This window comes from Thunnus albacares, chromosome 22 (genome assembly GCF_914725855.1).
Source record: "Thunnus albacares chromosome 22, fThuAlb1.1, whole genome shotgun sequence".
Taxonomy (NCBI): Eukaryota; Metazoa; Chordata; class Actinopteri; order Scombriformes; family Scombridae; genus Thunnus; species Thunnus albacares.
The window spans coordinates 2,572,023-2,596,590 of NC_058127.1; the positions used below are offsets into that span (position 1 = coordinate 2,572,023).

General features: G+C 39.6%; 2 long non-coding RNA genes across 3 annotated transcripts; both read right to left on the minus strand.

The window, feature by feature from the left end:
* Nucleotides 1-704: 704 nt before the first annotated feature.
* On the minus strand, nt 705-9,338 carry LOC122974338. Of its 2 annotated transcripts, none has more exons than XR_006400349.1 (4): nt 8,162-9,338; nt 7,821-8,028; nt 7,327-7,558; nt 705-843 (listed from the first exon to the last, which is right to left on the minus strand). It is a non-coding gene; the product is annotated as an uncharacterized LOC122974338 (long non-coding RNA). The 2 variants fall into 2 exon arrangements; XR_006400348.1 differs by lacking the exon at nt 705-843 and adding an exon at nt 2,376-4,750.
* Nucleotides 9,339-12,910: 3,572 nt separating this feature from the next.
* On the minus strand, nt 12,911-15,488 carry LOC122974351. Its single transcript, XR_006400362.1, has 2 exons — nt 14,462-15,488; nt 12,911-13,121 (listed from the first exon to the last, which is right to left on the minus strand). It is a non-coding gene; the product is annotated as an uncharacterized LOC122974351 (long non-coding RNA).
* Nucleotides 15,489-24,568: the final 9,080 nt, after the last annotated feature.

Consider the following 24,568-nt stretch of genomic DNA (forward strand, 5'->3'; position numbering starts at 1 on the left):
TTTCCATTACTATCACCTCTACTTCCTTCTGTGTTCAAGTACCAACAGTGTTGGAGACCTGCTGTTTGTTCTTGGAGTATCACAGGTGTAAATCATAAAGAGACACTGTAATAAAGTCAAAGGCGTCTCTCTCTATATCCACTCTGCTGTTGTAGGACACGCCCGTTTCTGTGACTTTTATCAACTAATTTGTGGATTTTTTTTACTCCTAGAGACCAAATTGGTCAACAGACTGTGAAAAGATTTTCTTTTTTTTTTTTTTGTCATAACAACAGCTGCAAAGACCTGCTCACTGGTCCTCCTGTAATTATAATCCTGTCTTGAGTGATGTCCTTGGAAGAGTTAATATTTTATTCCCCACTTCCCCATGTAATGTTAATCCTGTGCAAATGGGGCTTTAGTGGACAAAGTCCTTTACACACACACACACACACACACACACACACACACACACACAGATGGCTGTCAAGCTGCCATGCAAAGCGCTGGTCTGACTATCAGGAGCAATTAAGTGTCTTGCACAAGGACACTTCAATATGTTGCAGCAAATTTATCTCAAAGCTGGCATTAGGTGGCAATATGACTTGATTTGAGTATTAAATCACCAATATATTAATCACATGTCACCAAATTTGGCATACAGATCCAGTATGTCCTCCAGTATTTGATTTAACTATTTAATAAATAGCAGTTTTATGCCCAGTTGTACCAATAAACACATTAAACCTGCTACTTGTTTATACTTTATTGCAAGAGTGCAAAACGTAGATTTACATTTGCTTACATATCATAGTGTAACATATACGTACATGTAGCATCCAGACAATAGTTGTGTATTTTACTCTGAAAGAGAAAACAAGAACAGAACAAACAACAGTAGGAAAGAGAAAGAAGATAATCAATACATGCCTCCTCTTATAATAATTATATTTAATCCATTTTCTTCCATTTCTTGATATTCTACTTGTGATTCTAGAGGTCAATCTTTCAATTTCTGAAACTTTTGTTGATGTCCAATTTTTAAATGAAGGTTTAAACCACCTGTTTAATCTGTTTTTAGCTCTTGGCTTCCCAGTTGCTTCAGGCTGGTTTGCCTTTAGGTAAAAGTTGCTCCAGTAAACCTGCTTGAGGTGCAGTTTCTGTTTTTCTTTGTTCTCTAATTCTGACATTTCTGTTTCCCTCTCCTAACTGTGTTTTTATTTATTCCCTCTCTCTCTCTCTCTCTTCCATGCCACTTTTCATGCTGAGTAACCTGCTTTAACCCAGAGGTCTTATATCACTTCAGACATGTGGGGGAGCAACGTTGACACAAAGGGCATTTTCCCCTAATCGCTGTGAAGCTGACTATTTCTTTTGATGTGAGGTTTGCTTTTTCACTTTTTTTTACCTGTCAGCTGTGATCTGGCAGTCTAGACCTCTGCATCTGCATCTGCCTGCTAAGTGCTTTAGATTAATAAAGAGTCAAAGCTGCTTTAACTGTTTGTGTTGAAGAGATGAAGGTCTGAATTAATCACTCAATGGTTTTTGGAGACATTTTCAGTTATGTAATCGTTAGTTTTTGAGGACATTTCCCAGAAACGATGGTGCAATTTGGTGTTAATTATAAGTGTTGAGTTTGTACCTGCTCACTATTGATTGTTTAACTGACTGACTACATTTTAGCATATTAGGTTCAATCTTAAAAACTTTATAATGAGTATTGATCAGCAATGGATCCATTTCCCCTTTACAAAGTTATATAACCCATTTAAAGAAATGTGGTATGAATGAACAGTCACACAGCAGGAGATTATTGAGAAAATGTCAGGAAAGTAACGTCCCGTACTTTATCTTTACTATTCCCAAGTTAAGACTTAGCTTAAACTGTGTTGTCATGGTTACAATAATAAGCAGGTGGTTAAAGTTATGGGACTATCACTATATACTTAAAACCATCAACAGGTAAAGAAATGTACCCGTGCACCTGGCTACAGCATCTCTAATAGTAAACAAAGTACTTTGTCATTGTATTGTTTGTTTAATCATCACCTGTGTTTTGGTATCTTTAAGAGCATCGTCAGTATAATTCAGTTTAAAATGACACTGAAAATGGTTATTAAAAGGAAATATTTGTATATTTGGATGGTGTGATTTTATAAAATGACATTCATCACATAATGAGATAACTCACGTTATCTAAATTACCAAAGTAGGACAATAATGAGTCCTACCTAATAATAACAAACAAACAACACACAAATCAACATGACAAAGTCAAGCACAGTTTCACCTGATCAATTAATAATTTGGGCATTTCAACAAGGTGTGAATAAGAGAAGAAAAGAGAAGAAACTTGCGGTTACCAACAAAGCTTTTTTAAAACACACACACACACACATAGAAATATATATATATATATATTATATTTCTCTGTTGGTGTTCCATTCATGAAAACAGAGGAAGGCAACGGGCAAATTAAGGTAAATAGCCTATAAACAATAAACAGTAACATGGCAAATGAATGAACAATCAATGAACTAAAAAGTTTTACACACAATGAACATTTGTGAGTAAACTGAACCGTCTTCATTTGAACTCATCTGATGATCCGTGTCCCTCAAACACATTCAGCACCTCGACTTTGCAATTTACCACCGACAGCTTTCCTTCACTTCAACCACTTAGCAAAGGTTTTTTTCTTTTAACTTGATTATGACTTGACACAGTTGTGATGCTGCTGCCTAGCAACTTAAAATGTTTAAACATAAACCATGTTAGGGTTAGCTGTTGCATTTCATATACAGGTAAATTTTACCCGGTGGTGGTTATAGATATAATCTGGTTTCATCTTCACTATTTTTAACAATCAAGGGTGTCTCACAACATTATTTTAGGAAAAGTTTTACTATGTTTTATTAAAACATAGTAACATACAATTGAAACTAACTGATTCTTTGTTCAACAGATGATGAACGATCCAACAGCTGCTTCACAACTCAGCTCACGTACAGTTCTCCAATGTATGTAAAGACACAGATCAATGACAAGCAGATGTATGAGAGTGAGCACCAATATAAAGAAATATGGCAGAAGATTGTTCAGGCTTTCACCTTATCAGCCTCCTAAATACATATCGCATGTTTGTCAGCTCATGCGTCGGCGCATCAGCCTCTTAGTGAGAGCGTCTGTAGATGAATGATTGTACGGTTGGATGATTCTGCAGCTCGGAGCCTCGCCATCACGAGATTTAATAAGCATGTACCGCTCAGGGCTTTGTGTTCATCAATCTGAGGTTGGCAAGGTGGAAATAAGTGATATATTTCAGAGTCGTTGTTGCTGATGAGGTCCTGCTGAAGACGAGTACCTAACATCATTCAGCCCGCGCAGCTCATTTCGTTTCTCTGTTAACTGATGACTCGCTTACAGATCTCACATATTTCTCACTAATGTTGCTGATCATGCAAAATATCTCAAATGTGATGGGAAGCTGTCGGCGCTCTGGAGTGATGGTAATGTTCTTGATAGAATATAAAAAAGCTTTAATTCCCTTTAACTAACATCACTTTTACGTAGAGCTGGACCAGGACTGTGTTGTACCAGCTAATCATAAATCCTTTACTACATTCACGCATAAAGTCCCTCTTAACTTCTTATCAACAACTAGTTTCTAACTAGTGATTTACTAAATCGTGTTTGCACCATTAAAACTTGAGAAAATGCTTAGCTAGTAAACATTTTTAGTAATGTGTGAATTTGCTTCCAAAAAGAAGCAACCATGTCAACAGGAAGTCATTGTTAGCACCAAAAACTGTTATGTTTTATGTTAAAAATGTTATTTTTAGAAGTTATGATACAGCTTCTAAAAATAACATTTAGGAGCTGAACTGTTAATGCTTTATGAATATAAGTGTTTTATCTGTATATCTGGAGATATATGTATGTTTTAGAATAAGTAGTATTCATGCAGTTTACAGCGAGAGGTAAATATACGATAATGCTAAGCTAATCGACATTATTTGGTCATTTAGTCAAACTTTGTTAGCATAGTGTTTTGTAATTTGAGGTGCATTGTGGGGTTTTTTTGTGAAATGTATAATAATGTGTTGATCATATTCCATATTACATCTTTTACTCTTCAGTCTAAACGGCTCCTCAGGTATTAGCATGCTAACGTTACCTCTGACAGTTGAATCATTAAGCTAGTTTACGCAACAGTTCCATCCGCGGTTAGTAGCTGGTTTTAAGTTAGTGACAGATAAATCTCCACGTAGTAAACACTGACATCATAACGAGGCTAAATTTGAATTTACGAGCAGATGCTGCAACCGGAACAGGAAGGGAGTAACAGGAAAGAGACACGTAAAAACTGAGAAATTTGGAAAGAAAGTGAACAAGCAGGAGTGAAACTAAAGCCTGTTTTAATTTAATTAAATCTTTCTGGAAACACAAGAAAGTCAGTGAGCAACTAGAGGAAGTTTGATCTGTAACAGAAATCAGCATTACTGTCGCTTCCTTTTTGTTATTCTTTCAGAAGAACTTTTTCAAAGACTCCACTTCAAACGCCGTCCTGCCGTCTCTTTTGCATTGCCAACTGAAGGATCACACATAACGCTGTTTTTCTTTTTTTTTCTTCTTCTTCTTTTTGATTCAGTTTCAAAAACAGTCTGTCAAAATTTACAAGAGAGGAGTGGAATCAGACTTTTCTTCTGTCTGATCATGATGAACTTTATTGGAGAAATGTTTCCAATTTATACTAAAGGACGATGTAGCACTGAAAGGAGAAGAAAAACGATGAAAAGACCAAAAACAACAAAGAACAACTCCATGAGGAACATTTTCAGGTGTATTGGTGCCAGTTTTTGCCCACATTTGTTGGAATGACATCATCTTGTTCTGGAAAAACAGATAATTCCTAGCCAGAGCCAGAGTTGCTACACTACTTCCTAACACCACTGTAAGGGATGAAATGGTGTAAATATGGAAGAGTGATTTAACACCAGGATAAAAAGTAGGTTTGAAAGGCTTCTCTGTTTTAAAGTTTCAAATATATTTCACCAGCAGTGTGCTCTGTTGTCACAGTGAACTGACACATCCTGGAGAACAATCTGACATTTCTGTCTTACAGTGAGAAGTTGGAGGTAAGTGGAAACAGGATTTTTAAGCTACTTTTAAGTTTCTCTTTAATTTCGCTGATAGAATCTGCTATTTAGAAGTTGACCTAAATTTGGCTGTTAAATTAGTCAAAGTGGCAGGTGATGAACCAGCTGCCTGTAAAAAACAAAACAAGTTTGGCAGCAATGAAGTTTACACTCAGGCATCGAACAAGCACAAAAGCCTGCAAACAGCGAGGAACACTTTGACGGTTACGCAGCGCTGACTTTATTCCCCAAGCTGACACGGGCGTCTCTTCTTCAGATCTTGGAAGTTTGGAGTTTGAAGTTTACACTTAGTTTAGTTGACTGAGTGAATGAACGAAGCTGCTTTAACAAACTAACAGACACAAATACTCGGTACGATGTGACGGAGCAGATCAGAACATCCTTTAGACTCTTTAGAGGAACGAGTCTGGTCACAAAGAAAGTCTGGAGCAGTTCATTTGTGGTGGGAACGTATATATAACGCATATTATTAATTAATAATTACAGAGGTAACCGTCAGTTTCTCCAACAGAATATTAACTGTTGATGTTTGAAAAACGCAGAAGATCATTAAAAAAGAAACATATCCTTGTTCTGAAGTCATTTTAAGGATCCCTAAAGGCTCTTCATCCATCTGAATGAAAAAAATATTACATCTGTTGAACGATGGAGAAAGAGGTCTAGTCTGTTTCCCAAAACAAAGATGGCAGCCCACCATCGACCTGGATAAAGGTTCTCTTTTAACGATATCTTTAACATTTCTCAACACAAAAACACAAATGTGTCTTTGTCTAAAGTCCAGTTTGATGAAATATATGAAAGTAACAAATGCAGGGATTAAATTAAGATGTGAAATGTAAAGTCCAGTTTGAAAACCACACATACACAACCTCGAAGTGCTTTATCGGATGATGTGGCTCCTCAATTGAGAAAGACAATGTTTTAAGAAAGATGATTTCATATTAAATATACTCAGCCACATATTCTTGGATATATAAAATAAAATAAGCAACCTCACATTTTACAATCACAGGCTATAAAACACCTTTTCCTAACAGAGATAGTGGTGATATGAACGATGCACATTGACGACAGACGACCCGAAACAGGAGTTGAATGCACCACATCTGCCAACAACATAACACTCTTCTGTAGAATTCATCTATCAATACCTGACCAATACAAAAGAGACCGCTTCTCAGAATCAAAACGAGAAATAATTCAAATAATTGGCTTTAACATTAGCCTATCATATTGTTGGGTTATCAAGGACACTTTTGTGTTTTTGTGTGAGAAATGTTAAAGACATCATTAAAGGAAAACCTCAACACAGTGACAGTGAGGAAAATACTACCAGGCGGTGGCTCATCTGGTAGTAGACTACCTGATAAAATTAAAATAAAGAAATAAAATCTTGTGATCATATGTTGAGAACACATTGACTCATGCAAGTGACATTTTTCACATGCAGTAAAAAACAAATTCATAATTGATAATGAGAAGAGGACACTGACAGCGCACAGACAGACAAGACAGAGCAGCCAATTGTTATTATTATTATTATTATTATTCAAACCATCAGAGGCAAAACAATAAATATACACAAATCCATTATATTGTAATTTATTCCCATGCCTGCTGCTCAGAGTAATCTCAGTCAATGGCTCTTCTGGCAGCAGCACAGCAGCGTCTCTCCCTCTCCTCTCACGCCGAGCACATACAGGCAGGCGTGAGAGTGCGTTACTATGGTTACAGGACGCTCTGTGTGTCTCTGATGCTCTGATAATGTACTGGTGATATACTGCTCTCGATGCACTCTTGGTTTTCATAGCAACCTCAGTGTAACTAATCTAGATTAGTGCAGGTGGCTGTTTCTTAATCCAAGAGAGTAGAAATGCAGGAAATTTGTTTTAAATTACAATAATTTTTCTGGATAATGACCCCCCAGATCCCCCCCCGCCACCAATTATGTATATTTGCTTCCCTATTTTAAAACATAAAGCACCCATGGTGGATTTTCAGATCCTCCACAACATAAAATACCCAAAAAATCAATTCAAACAATCAAGAAAAACACTGAAACAAGCTCCTATTCTTCAAATTCTGGAGACTTTCCCATCATCCAATATGTTGGCTTCTCATGAACCAGTAAATGTTCCCACTCCTCACTACTACATCACGCTTCTAACAGGTTCTAGTTTCTGCTTACCGTGCTCACTCCTTCACCACGTCAGTCACTTTCGGTTGTTTTTCCCCTCAGTTATCTGGTCCTGTGTTGACAGTTTAATCTTCCACATCTTGTTGTTTTCTTCAGACATCACAGGCCCTTTTCTGGCACTTGTACCCACTATTCCTACAACACTGATCCAAACATCTGATGTTCAAACGCTACGTTGTACACGAGTCCTCACGTCAAGATCTGTGGCATCTTCTCAGCTCTGCTGTAGTACACACACACACACTTTATTGTAGCACACAAGTTTTAAAGAAAAATATGTGTAATATGTGGAGCGTATATGAAAAATGCTACCCAATAAACATGAAAAAAGGTGTTGGTTCATACAGCCAGACAGAGGTAAAGTGGGTCAATTTACCAAGAATAAAGCTCAACAGTAAAGCCGGGAACAAATCAACAGCACTGCGTTATAGTTAAAAAAAAGAATAACAAATGAGAAAAAACGGCTTCTGTGGCACAAAACATACTTCCAACTGAACTCAGGTTTGAAAGTCGTGCTGAGTGTCAAGAAATAAATGGAAAATTCGTGTCCACATGCACGAATCTATAGATGACGTCTCGTTACTGTTGCACGAACTGCCTTAAGACTGCTGGGTTGCAGTGAGCAGCTGGCTGGGCAGCTGAGAGCTTCTTCTGGACCTTCTTCCTGTGTTCTCGCTCCCGCCTCAGATGCATCTGACCAATGAGAGGAGAGAAAACAAACCGAAACAAAGTTTAGCAAGTCGTCCACTGATTCAGACCAGAACAAACAAACAAAACTACAGGTTGAAAAGCCTTTTAAAAGCCTCATCTGAGGTATATAAGTTACCTGTGTCGATGGGTATAGTGAATATAGCTGGATATTTATCTCCACAAGGGACTGCAGAGCTGATCAATGTGGACTGAAATGGAAAATTGATTTGCCTCACGGTTTCAGAAAGTACAGGGTAATTTCACTATTGGCGTTTGTACAACAACAGCCCCTTTTTTCTCCCTTTGTTTCTTTGTTTTCTGCTCTCCTGTGTGCAGCCACTGAGTGTTCCCGGTCGAACACGCCGATATTATGATAAATTAATGAGCTAAACGAAGGAAGGGAACAAACAAAAAAAGAGAGAAGGGATGAAAAAGAAGAACGAGGTGTGGCGTAATTGCATCGTTTGGTAAATGAGGGCGAAACAAAAAAAAAAAAGCGGTTCGACACAATATCTTAAGAAAAGAGGCGAGAAGGCAAAGAAAGAGGAACAGAAAGGAGAGCGTCTTAATGATCAGGTTGAAGTTAAAAACTAGAGCTTGATGTATTGGCAGAACACAGAATCACTGCTCCACCATCCATCACGGTGAACCAACACCAACTGTGTGTATTTCCTGCTAATATCTCAAGAAGAAGAAGCAAACAAAAGGAAAACAGAGCACCAGAGCTGTCACACATTACACTGGAGCATATATTTATATAATGCAACACATAAGTTATTATATTTCCTGTCACGTTCTGCATCAGTCGGTGTTGTGGACAAGTTTTCTCGAATAAAACGCCACCAGCTTGTTTTTTAATGCTGCGCTTGCTGTTTATTGTCAGTGTTGGCATGTATGTATGTATGTGTATGTATGTGTGTGTGTTCAGACGTGTGTGTGTGTGGGGGCTTTAATTTCCATTTGAAAGCGTTGTTGTGTGTCCTACTTGTACATGTTGACACACTTGGTTCTCTTACATAACTGCCTTTGTGGCGCTGAGAGGAAAAAAAACAAAAACAACAACAACAACTTCCAATCTGGCCTTGAGCTTCACGGGAAACAAAGAATCTGTGCAAAGATATTTTTACATGATTGTCACAGTTGTTTTGTGCTGTATGATCGTGTTTGATATCTTAATATTGTCCTTTGATTTATTTATGTTTCTACAAAATGAAGCCTGCTGGAAACTCATTTGATGAGGATAAACTGAATAATATTTATTGTTTGGTATCAGCTGGAAACACTTTGGAATTGGGACAAATTTCTACTCACAGTTTGATGTCACAACGTCTGATTGATCAACAGTCTGGCCGCTGGATATCCCGGCATGTTGGTTTTTGATCAGTGAGGTGTACCAGATGGAGCAGGTCGCATAAAAGGTTCAGCTTTATTCTGAGTTCAAGAACAGGCAGCAACCAGTGAACAAGTTCCATAACAAAGGTAGGAGGCAAACAGACTGGCAGAAAGTATAATATAATAATCTTTATTTATAGAGCATTTTTCTAAGTTCATGTTACAAAGTGTTTCACGAGAGCAGCAAAATAAAACAGACAAAAAAAACAAATCAAACCAATTTAGTGTAAAATAAAAACAAGGAGAAACATTTAAAAGAAATAAAAACAGAAATAAAAGACAAGACAAACTGGCTGTGACATAAAAGACGATTAGACAGAGAATGAGTGAGAATGGGCCTACTGGGCAGACTGGGGAAGTGGAAACAGGTGTGCAGGAGGGTGATGGTGACAGCAGTGGCAGAGAAGTGGACTAAGACATGCAAGGTAAGTTATTAATTGACTGCATCTCTGTCAGGTTATTTTTTCTTAGTAAAGAGTCGAGTCAGTTTTATTTTGTTGTGGCAGAAAGAGGCAGACGACAGAGGAATCAGATGATGGAGACACACAGGTGTCAGATGGAGAATCTCTTTTATTTCACAACAGCTCACCAACAACATAAAAGAGAAAATACCAACATTATGGAACGTGACACACCTTTTATACTGAAGACAGGCTGTGTGTGTGCGTGTGTGTGTGTGTGTGTGTGTGTGTTCGAGTTGCGTGACAAGTGTGACGCGTTGCGTCTTTCTGTGGTGCAGGGAGAACGGCTCGGCCACACAGGACTCGCTCTCACTCTGCCTCTTTACTCTGGTACAAAGATCACCGTCAACAGCATGTCATGCAACTGCAGGCGTTCAGCTCTCTCCAGCATGAAAGTATCTTTCTTTTTTTGGCTGATTTTTTACAAAAGACTCATATAAAATACATCTTCACATTACAATGCTATCAGTCTTCCCTTCCTGTACATCCCAGTGTAAAACATGTGATTGTATGGTGGCAACATTATGTATTGTGTGATGTGATTTTCTATTGCATGTAAGCAGTAAGAGCTGTTTTCTTCCAAATTAATAATAAAAATTCTAAAACAACCTAAATTAACATTTTATCCCTAAGCAACAAAATATATGTAGTGCAAGACTTTGTTTTACAAAAACAAACATTTTACCAACAATATGTAAAACCCACATTTAACTAAAGCTAACTGGTACAAAAACCAGCAACACATCACCGTCAGCAGCGTGTCATGAAACTGCAAGTGTTCAGGTCTTTGTGTAACAAAGAGTAGAAAGATGACCGTCTCAGACAATTACTAGAAGACATTACGCCACGGAGCAAGCTAGCAAGTACGAGGCTAGCTAACTAGCATTAGCAGTCATTAGCAATCAAAACACCGCTCGTGGATAAAGTTATAATTCCTGCTACCAGTGTTTATAGTGCATGCTACTGACAGTACAGTTTTAAAGCAGCATTGCTCATATGTACCCACCTCCAGCATGAAAGTATATCTATGCATCATTCCACCAGGTGGCTCTAAAACTATGTACATACAATATCTATTTTGAAGAAATTCATACTAGGGGTTATTTCTAACCATGTTACACAAGTCTCATCCTGTTTACCAATTCTAAAGAAGAATGGGACATTTCTAAATTTCACTGATCTTTGGACTTAAACCAAATTTGAGTGTGTGTTCCTGCACTATGTTTGTGGTATTCTGCCTCTTTCCCAATATCTCCAGATGTCTCCTGTTTTGGTGTGGTGGACTGACATGTTTGGCGTCGGTACTGGTCACCGTGACCTGGCACTTGTTCTTCAACTTCAACTTCAGGAAGAGCAACAGAGGAGGGATTCCTCCCTCAGGACGGACACATATATATGTGAAGAACATGATCAGGAGGACATTGATGAACTTCCAGGTGCCACCAAATAGAGACAGGGCCTGATATGACCTCCTCTCCTAGAGACCTGGAAAGAGGACACACGTACACACACAGAATAAGGACAGATGAGGTTCAGGCTGAATCTCCTGAAAGATGAAGATGCAGTAACTCTGGAAATGCTCACCGCCAGCTGAGGGAAGGAGAGCAGAGAGAGTCTCTGGAGATGAAGAGTTGAGCTGAGCTGCTGGTATCACAGCTGACGATCAAACGGCGTCCTCCTGTCCTCTGGAATAAATAGTCCAAACATGTGGCTATGTGTACTGAGAGAGGCCTCTAGTCTTTGTCTTTGGGGGAAATAAACACACTCTGAACTTTATCGGTTGACTTGTGTTCAAACAAAGAAAGCAAACAAGCACGAAAACCTAATGTGTGATAAGCTGCAACCACTTTACTGCTTAATTACCTCAAAACGAGCACTTTCAACACATCCACTCGCTGCTGTTTGCAGATGTTTTTCTCCACGTTTCCAGAATCAAAGAATATTTCTTTACACCATTTCTTATATATGAAAAGAGCACCGTGATCTCTTGACCTCCTTACTTACTGTCAGACGCTCTTTAAGAAGTGCAACTTACTTTACTACTCAAAATGTAATGGAGCCTGCAGTCAGATTAATATTCACAAATCAACACTAATAACATCGACTACAGACGCTCCTGTGAATAAAGGAATTAAATTAAAAGCAAAATCCCAGTTTGAGCTGCTCTTTCTGCATCAATCCAGCATGTTCAGAGTTATTTTATGATGAAATATTGCAGCCACTCTCCCTGACGAGTTTCACATCTACCCAGAATGCTTTTCACCATCTTGAGAGGCTTTGAACTTATGTTCCATCTGTGCGTTACGAGTGTAGGTGGAGGTGATCGCAGGGAGCCGTGCTCCTCGCTCCAAACTTCCCGGATCCGTATTCAGACGTCATATCGACACCAGAATGAAGCTGGAGGTTTGATCAGGACTAAAAATACTCCGCTAACCATCGATGTTATGTTTGGACTGTTATCCAAAGCATGAAGAAACTGTTTAAGGGCGTTAAAGTGTTTAGGTTTGTTTTCTGGAGATTAAAGTTCTTATCCTGTTAGATTTGCTGTTGGAGGAATCCCAGAGAGATCATGTTTATGAGGAGTTTGAGTCTGTTTGTCCACCGACGTGAAGCCCACAGGAGAGCGAGGTGTGTTCTTGTTTAAATATCCGGATGCCGTCAGAGCAGATAAAACGCCGTTTTTTTTAAAAGAGGCTTCTCCTCCTCAGCAGGAAGCGTAAATCCAACGACGTGCCTGTGGAACGTTTCCTGACCCACATTTACTTATCGGCAGCAAACAGATTATCTCTTAAAACACTCTGACTCTCTGTGACTGTGTGTGTGTGTGTGTGTGTCAAGTGTGTATTAAAAATCATACAGTGTATTGTTGGCTGTAGGAGGCAGTTTAAGAATACAGATGTGTCTGTTGGTGCTTCATATAATGTAAATAAGACAAAGCGGCCTGCGAAGAGGAAAATAACCCACAGTGTCATATTATTTTACACTAGTCGGCTACTTATCACTACTCTCTTAACCAGTAAAAGAAGATTTCTTAAAAACAACAATTGCATTCAATCCTGTCGTTTCAGGTGTGAAATGTAACCCTAACACCTGTGAACAGAACATCACAACATCAAAACAAACCTTCTTCTGGCTGCCGGAGGATTACACTCACTTTACATGTTGGGAGATGATCTTCATCGCTGTTGTTGCATCCAGTCTATGTGCCCCCCCGGCCTGGTGGGTGTCACACCCTGCAGTTTTCTTTATGTAAAAACAAAGAGGCAGAGAACTTCTGCTTCTTCAACATCATAATACTTAACAGTTGACTCCCTGAGGTGATCAACTAAATGCTAATTGTAGCATCAGGTAAGTTACTGTGTCCTCAAATACAAGAGATATCTATACATACGTAACCGTAGCATAGGTTAGAAACTGAAGCACTGTAAAATAACCAAAATGAATGTCCTTAAGTCTCCTTGTTCTTCAGTTGCTCTTGAATTACACATTAACTCAAAAACAATAATATACAACCTCACAGTGAGTAACTATTAACTTTACACCTCATATTACTCCATCGTCAAACATTCACAAATTACTGTATTTACACCTCCTTTAAACTCAGTAACAACCACACATACACAGGAAAACAGTTTAGCAGTTGATACATGCACTAGCACTTTATGTATCTTCAGATTGATTAACAAGCCAAAACAAACCACTTCTACGTGTCTCATTAGCATTTCTATTGTACTCTGTATTCTACCTTACTCATTAGCAACAGGTCCGCTAGCCTAGCATCACAGCTAAACATAGCAAAACATCTCTATTTCGACACATTACTGCAAAACCACTCGACTCTAATGTTACACGTCATCACAAATGATTCACAACACTCTGATCCCTTATACGGGGGTGCATGCATGTGATTTTGAGGAATATTAACCCTCCTTTATGTAAAAACAAAGAGGCAGAAAACTTCAGCTCAACGTTTTTGCTTCTTCGGGGTTTTAGGTTCCTCTCAAGCTAAGCGCCCTCTAGTGTCCTGTTTAAACACTGACACGGTAACAAGTAGAGTACAATGAAATTTGGAATTTAATCACTATTTGACACAATAAAATAAAATAAAAAAATATAGGGGTGTCTATTTTTAAACACATTTAAGTTAATAATGATAGTTTTTGCAGTGAACTGTACCATGTACCATGGTCCCAATGACTTTTTAACATCTTTATGCCATTTTAATATTCCTTTACATACATTTTTAACCCTTTACAAAGACAATTCAGAGGAATTCTAGTTAGTAAAATATCAACAAATATCAAACTTTGGCAGTTTAATAGTGATTGAAAAAGCACTTGGATCTTGTGAGGTCACAAGGCAGAGTGGCTGTTGGGACCAGAACCTCCTCTCTCTCTCTCTCTACCAGCGGTACCTGCAGGCGGTGAATCACATCAGCAGCAGACGACGAGGAGACAGGATGAAAGACTTTGATGCTGCGCTGTGTGAAACATACCGGCTGTGGATGGGACACTGCAGGCACAGCGGTTGAAAATATAAATTCTTATTAGCTTTCTACTCACGAAGGGTTTTGTTGCACTTACAGTAGCCGGTAGTTTCCTCCACAGTTCAGCACAGAGATCAGCTCATAATGAAAAGTGTAGAAAGCGGAGATCAACATCACAAGTCAACTTTGATTTGCTTCTTTTACTTCTAGTATCTCGTATCTATGACATAATCTACTGAAATGTCCATCAGAGTAGCTATTAATGTGATTCAGGCAGGTGTGAAACTAATAATAATGTTGTTCAGGTGTGACTGAATGTCTCCGGGATACATCGGTACCGCTGCTGTTTGTTGCTCACAGCTGCTGTGTGTCAGATTCTTTCTGTGACGAGTGACACAACAGCAGTAACTTCATTAACAGGACGGTGATTAATGTTCTGTGTTCTGCTACACAGTAATCAATGTACAGTAAACAGTGAAACAGCGTGTAATTAAACAGCCCTTATGGATAAATCCATCAGAGCTGTCAGGACTTTTTTTTTTATTTTAAGTCACTAAAAGTTCAATGAGAAGCAGCTCAGACAGATGCTGATGATATAATGATGATGATATAATGATATAAGCAGAGCAGAGCAGGAGGCTGAACATTGTAATGTAATGTTTTTGTGTCATACTTCTGTTTTCACTTTAGAGCCCGTTAGAGCTAAAGGACTATATTATCATTTCAGAGCCTCGCTCTGCATTGTTATTCAATAACGAGCCTCTTAGGCTTTATTTATTTATTTACTGCCACAAAATGTCAAATGTCAGTAAGATTTATAAGATGTAAGCAGGCTGCAACAGTTTTCATTAATGTTGAAGGTTAAACTCAACTTTTCATGACCACTGTCTGTTAATCAATTTAAACGTGGAAACTTGGTTAGATCATCAGAATTTCTGATGACTTGACTTGTGTCTTGCTTGATTCTCACCACAGTAACTTGAGACTTGCAACACGCTGTCTGTCCATGACTTGTAGCTGCAGCAGTTTGTTTACGTCGTCTGCGTTCATACGATGTGACACAGGCACTGCCAGCTGCTGTCAATCAAACACAGACACCGCCATGCCCCTCCAGCTGCTGTCAATCAAACACAGACACCGCCATGCCCCTCCAGCTGCTGTCAATCAAACGTAGACACCGCCACGCCCCTCCAGCTGCTGTCAATCAAACACAGACACCGCCACGCCCCTCCAGCTGCTGTCAAACACAAAACCCGCCACGCCCCTCCAGTTGCTGTCAATCAAACACAGACACCGCCACGCCCCTCCAGCTGCTGTCAATCAAACACAGACACCGCCACGCCCCTCCAGCTGCTGTCAATCAAACACAAAACCCGCCACGCCCCTCCAGTTGCTGTCAATCAAACACAGACACCGCCACGCCCCTCCAGCTGCTGTCAATCAAACACAGACACCGCCACACCCCTCTTCAGCTGCTGTCAATCAAATGTAGACACCGCCACGCCCCTCCAGCTGCTGTCAATCAAACACAGACACCGCCACGCCCCTCCAGCTGCTGTCAAACAAACACAGACACCGCCACGCCCCTCCAGTTGCTGTCAAACACAGACACCGCCACGCCCCTCCAGCTGCTGTCAATCAAACACAGACACCGCCACGCCCCTCCAGCTGCTGTCAATCAAACACAGACACCGCCACGCCCCTCTTCAGCTGCTGTCAATCAAACGTAGACACCGCCATGCCCCTCCAGCTGCTGTCAATCAAACACAGACACCGCCACGCCCCTCCAGTTGCTGTCAAACACAGACACCGCCATGCCCCTCCAGCTGCTGTCAATCAAACACAGACACCGCCACGCCCCTCCAGCTGCTGTCAATCAAACACAGACACCGCCACGCCCCTCCAGCTGCTGTCAATCAAACACAGACACCGCCACGCCCCTCCAGCTGCTGTCAATCAAACACAGACACCGCCACGCCCCTCCAGCTGCTGTCAATCAAACACAGGCCACGCCCCTCCAGTTGCTGTCAAACACAGACACCGCCACGCCCCTCTTCAGCTGCTGTCAATCAAACGTAGACACCGCCACACCCCTCCAGCTGCTGTCAATCAAACACAGACACCGCCACGCCCCTCCAGTTGCTGTCAAACACAGACACCGCCACACCCCTCCAGCTGCTGTCAAACACAGACACCGCCACGCCTCTCCAGCTTGCTGAGCTGAAAAGAAGCATTTCTGATATTTCCCTTTTTTCTTACTTTAATAATAAAAAGTTGAGTAAAAATACATTTAAAAAGACACATTTTTTACTTCAAAAAAGGAAGACTAAATGTGATTTCAGTTGATCTTGGAAAAACAAGCTTTAAAATCTTAAAATTAATTGTAAAACTATATGCAACCACAGGAGAAATGATTGTTTTGTGTGATTTGGAGGAAGATTATGTGGGTGAACGTCAACCAACAGAGGTGAATCCAAAGCTGCAGTAATATTTCGTTTATTCAGTTTTAAGGAACCTAAACCATTACAGCCTGTTTTTCTAACTAGGTGGTTTTAAAATGTTGTCTTTGTTGTGAAACATGAAATATTCTATATGTTTACATAGGACACTATATTCTAAAGGTCAAGACTGGTAACAGAAGAAGAAAAACATAAGACGGAAATTAATTGTCCTTTGGTCGCTCACCAGTATTAAACCTTCACTCTTCACTGTTTTCCTCGACTGTCATGGTTTTTCTTTCATTACTTTAGTTACTATATATCCTTCATTCTTTCTCTCTGCATCAATTCATGTTTATCCCTTCATCCCTCTCTGTTTCTCTCAGAGTCCTGCTCTATTTTCTCCTCCTGTTGGACACCAGCATTAGCCTAGTAGCTAATTAATGGACCTTAATATGCCGAGACATCAAAGTAACAGCAGCATAAAGACTTTTTTTTTTATTCCTCCTGCCTTGTAAGAAGCAGTGATGAAGAAACTCACCTCACAAGTGTTGTTTTTTTTTACTAGAAGCACACTAGCTAGCTTGGCTAATCTAGGAATTTAAAACAAAGAAGCGGGCTAATTAATTAGCTGCTAGCAGACGTCCCTTGATGTAGGCCTCTGTGCCCAGCATAGAGTATGAAACACATCCGGTTAATTAAATGATTAGACACTTAATCAAATTAAATTTTTAAAGGGGTTTGTCTAATTACTGTGAAGTTTTGGTTTTACGGCACATTTCCTGTCTGGTTCAGTCAGTCTCAGTGTTTTCTCATAAACCCATTGAACACTAACTCACACACAGTTACAGTTAGAGACTAACTGGTGAATAAAGTGGAACATCAAGCAACTAACAAGCTTCTTTTCTCAGGGAGCAGGTGGAGTGTGTGACTCCAGATAACTCCAAAGTTGTCTTATTTACATGTTGTTCCCCGGGTCATTCGCTGGTCATCTCTTTCAGAGCGGTTCATCTCTCAGTCCACTGAGGTTTGCTGAGATATGCAGCTGTCTTGATAAGGCTGCCTGTCTCCACTGGTAACCAAGGTCAGGTGGAGATATGCTGTGCTTGATGCAGACCATTAGACTGGTCTCCTTTTAGAATAGATAACAAGTAATCTGTGTGCACGCTACATGGCTTCAGCTAACATCAGTCAGCATAGTGTCTTGTTTATAGCTCAATAACCAACAAATGCATAGATGTATGAAGAATAACCTTATTGGGAGGTATTAAGGGTAAGGATTTAGTGAAGGGTTTAAATACTCTGTCTGGAAGTTGGCAGCAGAATTGAGTGACACTGCACAGTGTTTTCACTCGTACTTTAACTCCGTTCCTCTCGATCGAATATCAATAAATGTTCCTTTAAGACGTAAGACATCCTGGTCTCCTGACAGGTTCTTAACTTTGGGTTAACCAGCACTCTTCAGTTCTTTGTTATCTTCTTAGCTGGCTTGCTAATGTTAGCCGATGGTGAGGCTACAGTGAGAACGACGCAGCTTCACTGAGAGGACGGGACTTTATGCAGTTAAGCTAGCTGTTGATGGTCAGTAAATACCTCCAAACTGTAGGCTGACTGCTGGTTAAACATATTTTTTTCTTTGTTTTTAACGTGTACAAAAAGAAGAGGATAGAACAGGTGGCTGTGGAGACTAAGTTGTTTAAAGGAAGCTGACGGCTAAGTAACAAGTAATTTCTTTAAGTAACATGTATTAATTACATTTCTGAAGTAACTTAAAAACTTTATACGGTAAGTTGCTAATATGAAAAATGTGCAATGTTCAGCTTGTTGTGGAGTTAGCTATGACTCTTTTTACTCATCAAGCTAAACAGGTCAAATATTAACAAGCTAACGTTAGCGCTGTCAATCGTTTCATTCAGCTAGCTTACGCAGCTTAACAAACTCATCTCTATGTGACGACTAGTTTGGTGCAACTGGTTATAATTTAGTAATGTGCACTTAGTAAACACTGACATTAGAATTACACTAAATTTGAACTTACGAACAGCTGGTGTAAGTTGTTGTATCGTATTTACTGGGACAACGTACAGTTTTAAACATAAATGTTAACATTTGATGCACTGAGGCAGAGTTAGCTTAAAGCTAATTTTCACCTGCAGTCCCTCACAATTAAAACATGTAACAGCACAATAACAAACAGCAAAAAACACACATAATAGCACATCACACACACCCACAATGTCAACTAGAAATTAATAATGTAAGCTTGTCAAATTAAAAGCAAGATTATTTGCATTCATGAGATGAAATTTAGATTCAGTGGTTACAGAGCTGAGTAGTAAAGGAGGAAAATGACATTAAAAAAAAATACTGTATGTACTACGGACGGTACTGTATGTATTTTATATAATTTTATGTAACCTCTCATCTGTTCACTGCTCAGCCTCCATTACTCTCCATTACAGACCAGCTTATGTGAAAATGAACCTTAAAATGAGTTTGAGCTCAGACTGGCTCTGGGGTTTCTCTGTTTGAAGTAAATGATGATGCATTTTGAAGCTAGAATTAAAACAATGAAACATCAATCATCTCACTTTTTCTATCCATTCTTCATCTTTCTTCATCAGCCCAACGAGATGCAATTACCTCTAAATGTGAGTTGAATTTTACATCCGTTAGCTGGTTTAAAGTGTGAAAATTGTCTCTCTGAAACTGCTGTTCTAATATTACACCAGCAGTTTTGTCTCCAGCTCATCTTCTATTCATTGCTATTTAAATCCAACCTGCTTTAGATCTAACAAGCATGAAAATTGCTTAGGGATGGTTTCAGGGTGTTTTTATTTAATTCTGGTTTTTCCATTCTTTTACGATTTGTTACGTTGTGATGTGCAGGGCAGAAGCGCACCTGGATGGAAACCAAGCTATTATCCCTGTGCATACCTCCTCCATTATCTCTTATTTTCTCTGTTTGTATCCAGACGCGTCGCTCTCTTTCCTCCTCTCCTTCACTGTATCATCCCTCAATCTGCCCGTTATCAGAGCTTTATGTTGTTAGCTGCTGAAAGGGAGAGATAAGACTTGTAAACATACAGCCAAAAGCACAATATCTCCAAACAACACACACACACTGATGTACAATCAGCCTTCAACGGTCTACGGAGGCTTTGACGGTGATTGGCAGAGACAGGTAATCTCTCCACCACCTGATTGGTTTGTAGAAAACCCGTTTAGAAGGAAATTCCTGAGAAAGAACGACCAGATGAACCCACATCAAAAACAAACCTAGAAAAATAGTTAAGTGCACTTTTCAAACGCAGAGAAAAAAGGTTTAACTGTAAAAAGATGCCCCAGTTTTCTCAGATTGTCCTTACTTTGCACAATGTCTCAACTCTCGAGACATTTTCCTCCTCTGAATCCAAAAGTGTTTGTCAGTTTAAGACATTTAAAAAAAAAAAAAAGTCCCAGATTTCAAAGAATGTGCTCACTTTCCAAAATATGTCTTCAGTTTCTATAAAAACGTCATCAGTTTTGTAATAAAAATGTCTTTCCAGAACTGTTCCTTTCAAAATATTCCCCACTTTTGTGAAATTTACCTTTCCACAAATTTTTTTCACTCTTCAAAAAACGTCCTTGTTTTCCAAAATTGTCAAACTTTTCAAACCCGTTGGCACTTACTCCCCACTTTGCCAAAATGTCCAAACTTTGTAAAAATGTCCTTACTATCCAAAATATATTCCAATGTCTTCAGTTTGCAAATATGTCCCAACTTGTTGTCCAACATTGGTTGGTAGTTTCCAGAATTCCCTCAACTCCCCAAAAGACTAACTATGTTCTAAAAATGTCCTCACTTTCTAAAATGTCTTTGCTTTCCAAAATGTTGACACTGTCAAATAAAATGTCATGACTTTACAAAAAAATGTTCTCATTTTCCAAAAATCTCCCATTTTCTTAAACTGTACTCACTTTATGAAAATGCTTCAACTTTACAAAATTGTTCACTTTTTCCAAAAATAACTTCCTAAAAATGTCCTCACTTTCCTTTTCTTTCAACAATAAGCTCAGTTTTTACAACCGTCCTCTGTTTCCAGGCCTAGTTGGTCCACTTTAAGCAAACACACAGAGAATGACATCATCTCTCAAACACACACTAATTCAGACTTTCGTTCTCTTTTCTTCTGGTTTCACACTCACACACGCTGACATCAGACGAGGTAAAACTCTGGCTGCTTTTCATTTATCTAATTTATGCTTCCTCACGTCCGTCCTCCTCCGTCCTCCAGCCAGAGGAAACCGATCTCCCTCCGACATCATCGAGGATCTTCCGATCCCCTTTAAGGCACCTCGGAGGAGTCGAGGAGGCTCCCAGGGAGCTTAGAGCGAGGAACCACAGGTGTATCCTTCACGGACGTTATTTACCAGATGGTCAAATGTGTTTACTGATTGGCCAGCTGATCTGATGGGACAGTAAACCAGTAAACAGCAGATCAGGAAAACTACCTTCCAGCTATCACTATGTAGAAATGATTAAGTAACTGTTAATTAATTGTAAACCTTAGAGTTTAAACTGTTAATGACTTCTACAGTTGTCGTCTCCTCTTCTTCACATCTCTCTCTCTCTCTCTCTCTCTCTCTCTGGCATCCTCACCGGGAGGTGCTGAGACGTGAGCGGCGAGGGAAGCGAGGAAACATGTTAGCGTAATGAAAAGCACCATCTGTGTGAGTGGAAAGTAGAGCAGCGACTGACTTGAGCGCGCTCAGTGAGTCCACCCCGAAGACAAAAGATTAGAGGGAAGAAAATGAGCTTCCAGTTGAAACGTATCCACAGCGGAGGCGGCATTAAGTAAATCTAGATTGATATATACATGGGTCAGTGGTTATAATCCCTTTAAAGAATGTCAGATGTGACTGAGGTGAAGGAAGAATTGTACAAAAATAATTTTCAGTCAGGAACGCTCTCGCCAGATTAAACCGTTCATTGCAACGAATGGAAATGCAGTTTATCTTGGCGCTGACGGCTCCCCCTATAAAATGCTCCCTGGATTAGCCAAGCGGCACGCTAAGCTAAACCAGGGAGTACAATGCAGAACCCCCCCCCCCCCCCCCCCCCCCCCCCCGGGGTATATAAGAGAGGGCCCAGAGCACCGGTGTAGCAGGGAGTCATGTTTAAACGGACGCCGTGTTGAGAGAACGGCTGCGATTGGTGTTTAACTGATTAGAAACACTGATTCAATTAACGGGCTGTCAGCTGATAACAGCCGGGGGGTAGAACGACCTACGTGTCCTGCATGAACTAACACGATGCTTATAATGTTTTTAGGGATCGATATCATGAGTCAGTGATGTTCAGAGAGTTGTTTAAAAGGGTAAAAAATGGACTTCATCAGCTTCTTCTTCATGTCCTGATTTTCATCATTTACCCAGAATGACTCCTGACTTTCTGTGTGGGACTGACTACAAAGCTTGACATTTACAGTTTTGATATTTCTGAATTCTTTTTCCCCCCTCATCAATCCTCACCGCAGCTGCTGGAAAAGTCTGAGTGACGGGTTGAGTCACCTACGTCTCCGCAGTTTCCTACAGAAAGAAGAAGAAGAAAAAAACGTTTAAATTCTCAGGAATCAAGTTACTTAAAGAACTTTGAATCTCTGCTTTTAAGCCAAAAAGGACAAAAAGTCCATAAAGTGTTCAGAAAAAAAAGTTTAATATTTACAGTTTTGTGACAACTGGGCAAAATCCATCCACTGATGAAGATCATGTGATATGATAGAAAGCTCCATAACAGTTCAGTTCAGATCCTTTTGGTCCCACAAGAGGAAACAGCCATAAACGACCTTGTTGTGAGATGGTTTTTTTGCTGCTTTAAGTGGAAAATTAACTTTAAACCTCGACTTAATTAATAGTTTTAATGATAAAACATTTTCCTGAGAAATATTTTAATCAGATTCAATTAAGACTTAGTAAAGGATCTCTCCTCATGTTCGGTTTTGTTGACTCATATTTAGGATCTTGGTGTTTAGATCAGACTCTACAAATGAAGGTTATGTATAAATATGTACCAGTCTTGGGTTTTGTCTAACAAGATGGAAACTTCTTTAAAAAGGAGAAAACTGAGAGAATAAGTGAAACATTTTCTTTCTATTTAAATATTTGTATGGAAACGCTATTTTTGTATTGAACTCTCGTCAATAAAACAAGGAAAATATAGATAAATGCAGCAGAATCGTAATGATTGTCAGATTAGTGCTGCTGCGGACGTTGCTGTCAACCTTCTTACTGAGAGTTAGATGATGACACCTCTCTTATATTTGCACAGTAAATATGAAACTGTAGCTGTTAGCTTTAGTTAGCATAAAGACTGAAAACAAAGGGAAACAGCTAGTCTTGCTCTATTCAAAGCACCTCTTAAACTCACTAATTAACACTTGACTCACTCATCTGTTCATCCATACAAAGACCAAAGTGTAAAAACGACAAGTTGCGGTTTTACTGGTCTGCTTGTTGCCTCGTGATGAAGTTCCTGACCAACAAACAGTCTCTCAACTCTGTGAGGAAAAGGTGTCATGACCACATAAACCCACTCAGGACCTATCAATGAAATATCTCAAGATTTGTGTGTATTGTAAGTGTTTGTGTCGTGGTTGGGGAAGCAGGAGTGGACCCAAACACAGAGGCCAGAATGCAGATTTGATGAAAAAAATCTCCTTTAATCACAGATGGTAAAGTACAGGCAAACAGAACTAGCAAACAAAACAAAACGAATGATCCAACTCAAAACTAGACCTTAAATACAGACTAAACTAATCAGGGAATGGGGAACAGGTGACGAGACACAAGGGCAGGCTGGGAGTGATTGGCTGAGGAAACACTGGAGGCAGGTCAGGGCTGATGAGACTGATACAGGACAGGTGAGGAGGAGAACATGAACACACACAAGGGAAACACAGTAACAAAACCAAAACCCAGAAAACACAATACTCTAATACAACCCTCACCAACCTGAACCATCATGAACCCAAACCCAAGTACACAACACACCAGGCTAAACAACAAAAGGCAGTCCAAACCCACCACCCAAATATAACAAGACCCATAAGACCAGAAGGACTAAACAGAAGTGCAAACCAGGAGACCCCAAAGAACACACAAAGTCCAGGCAGGGTGTGACAGTTTGTTTCAGATACTTTAAATCTGTGGACTCTAGTTTTCTTTGTATTTGATATTTTAATCTGTGCTTCGTGTTAAACTGCTGTACAACCAATTGCCTGTTTGTGAAATAAACACACAGTTTGTCATTTTGTACATTTTGGTTTCTGCACAGATTAAACTAACAAGATACAACATGTTAATAACCTGAAGGTCCTGTGCAATTTAAAATCCAGCTTGTAATTATGGGTGCAACTAATGATTCTTCAATAGATGAAACATGTTTATGATAATTATCCAGAGCCTGAGGCGACGTCATCAAAGGCTTCGTCTTGTCCGGCGATCAAAAAACCCAAAGATGATCAATTTAGAACAACATGAAACAGAGAAAAGCAGCAAAAGTCTCACATCTGTGAAGCTGCATCCAGTATTTTCTACACAATTTACTAATAGTTTGGTTCATGTAATACTCTTCAGTCCACCTGCACTGTGTGTGTCTCAGTGTACTGACCCTCCTCCTCCTCCTCTTCCTCCTCCTCTGCTGTTCATAGGAAAGCTCTCAGAGTACACTCCACCCGATTAAATAAGGCTCTGAATACATGGATACGTCTCCCTAATCTCCTTAG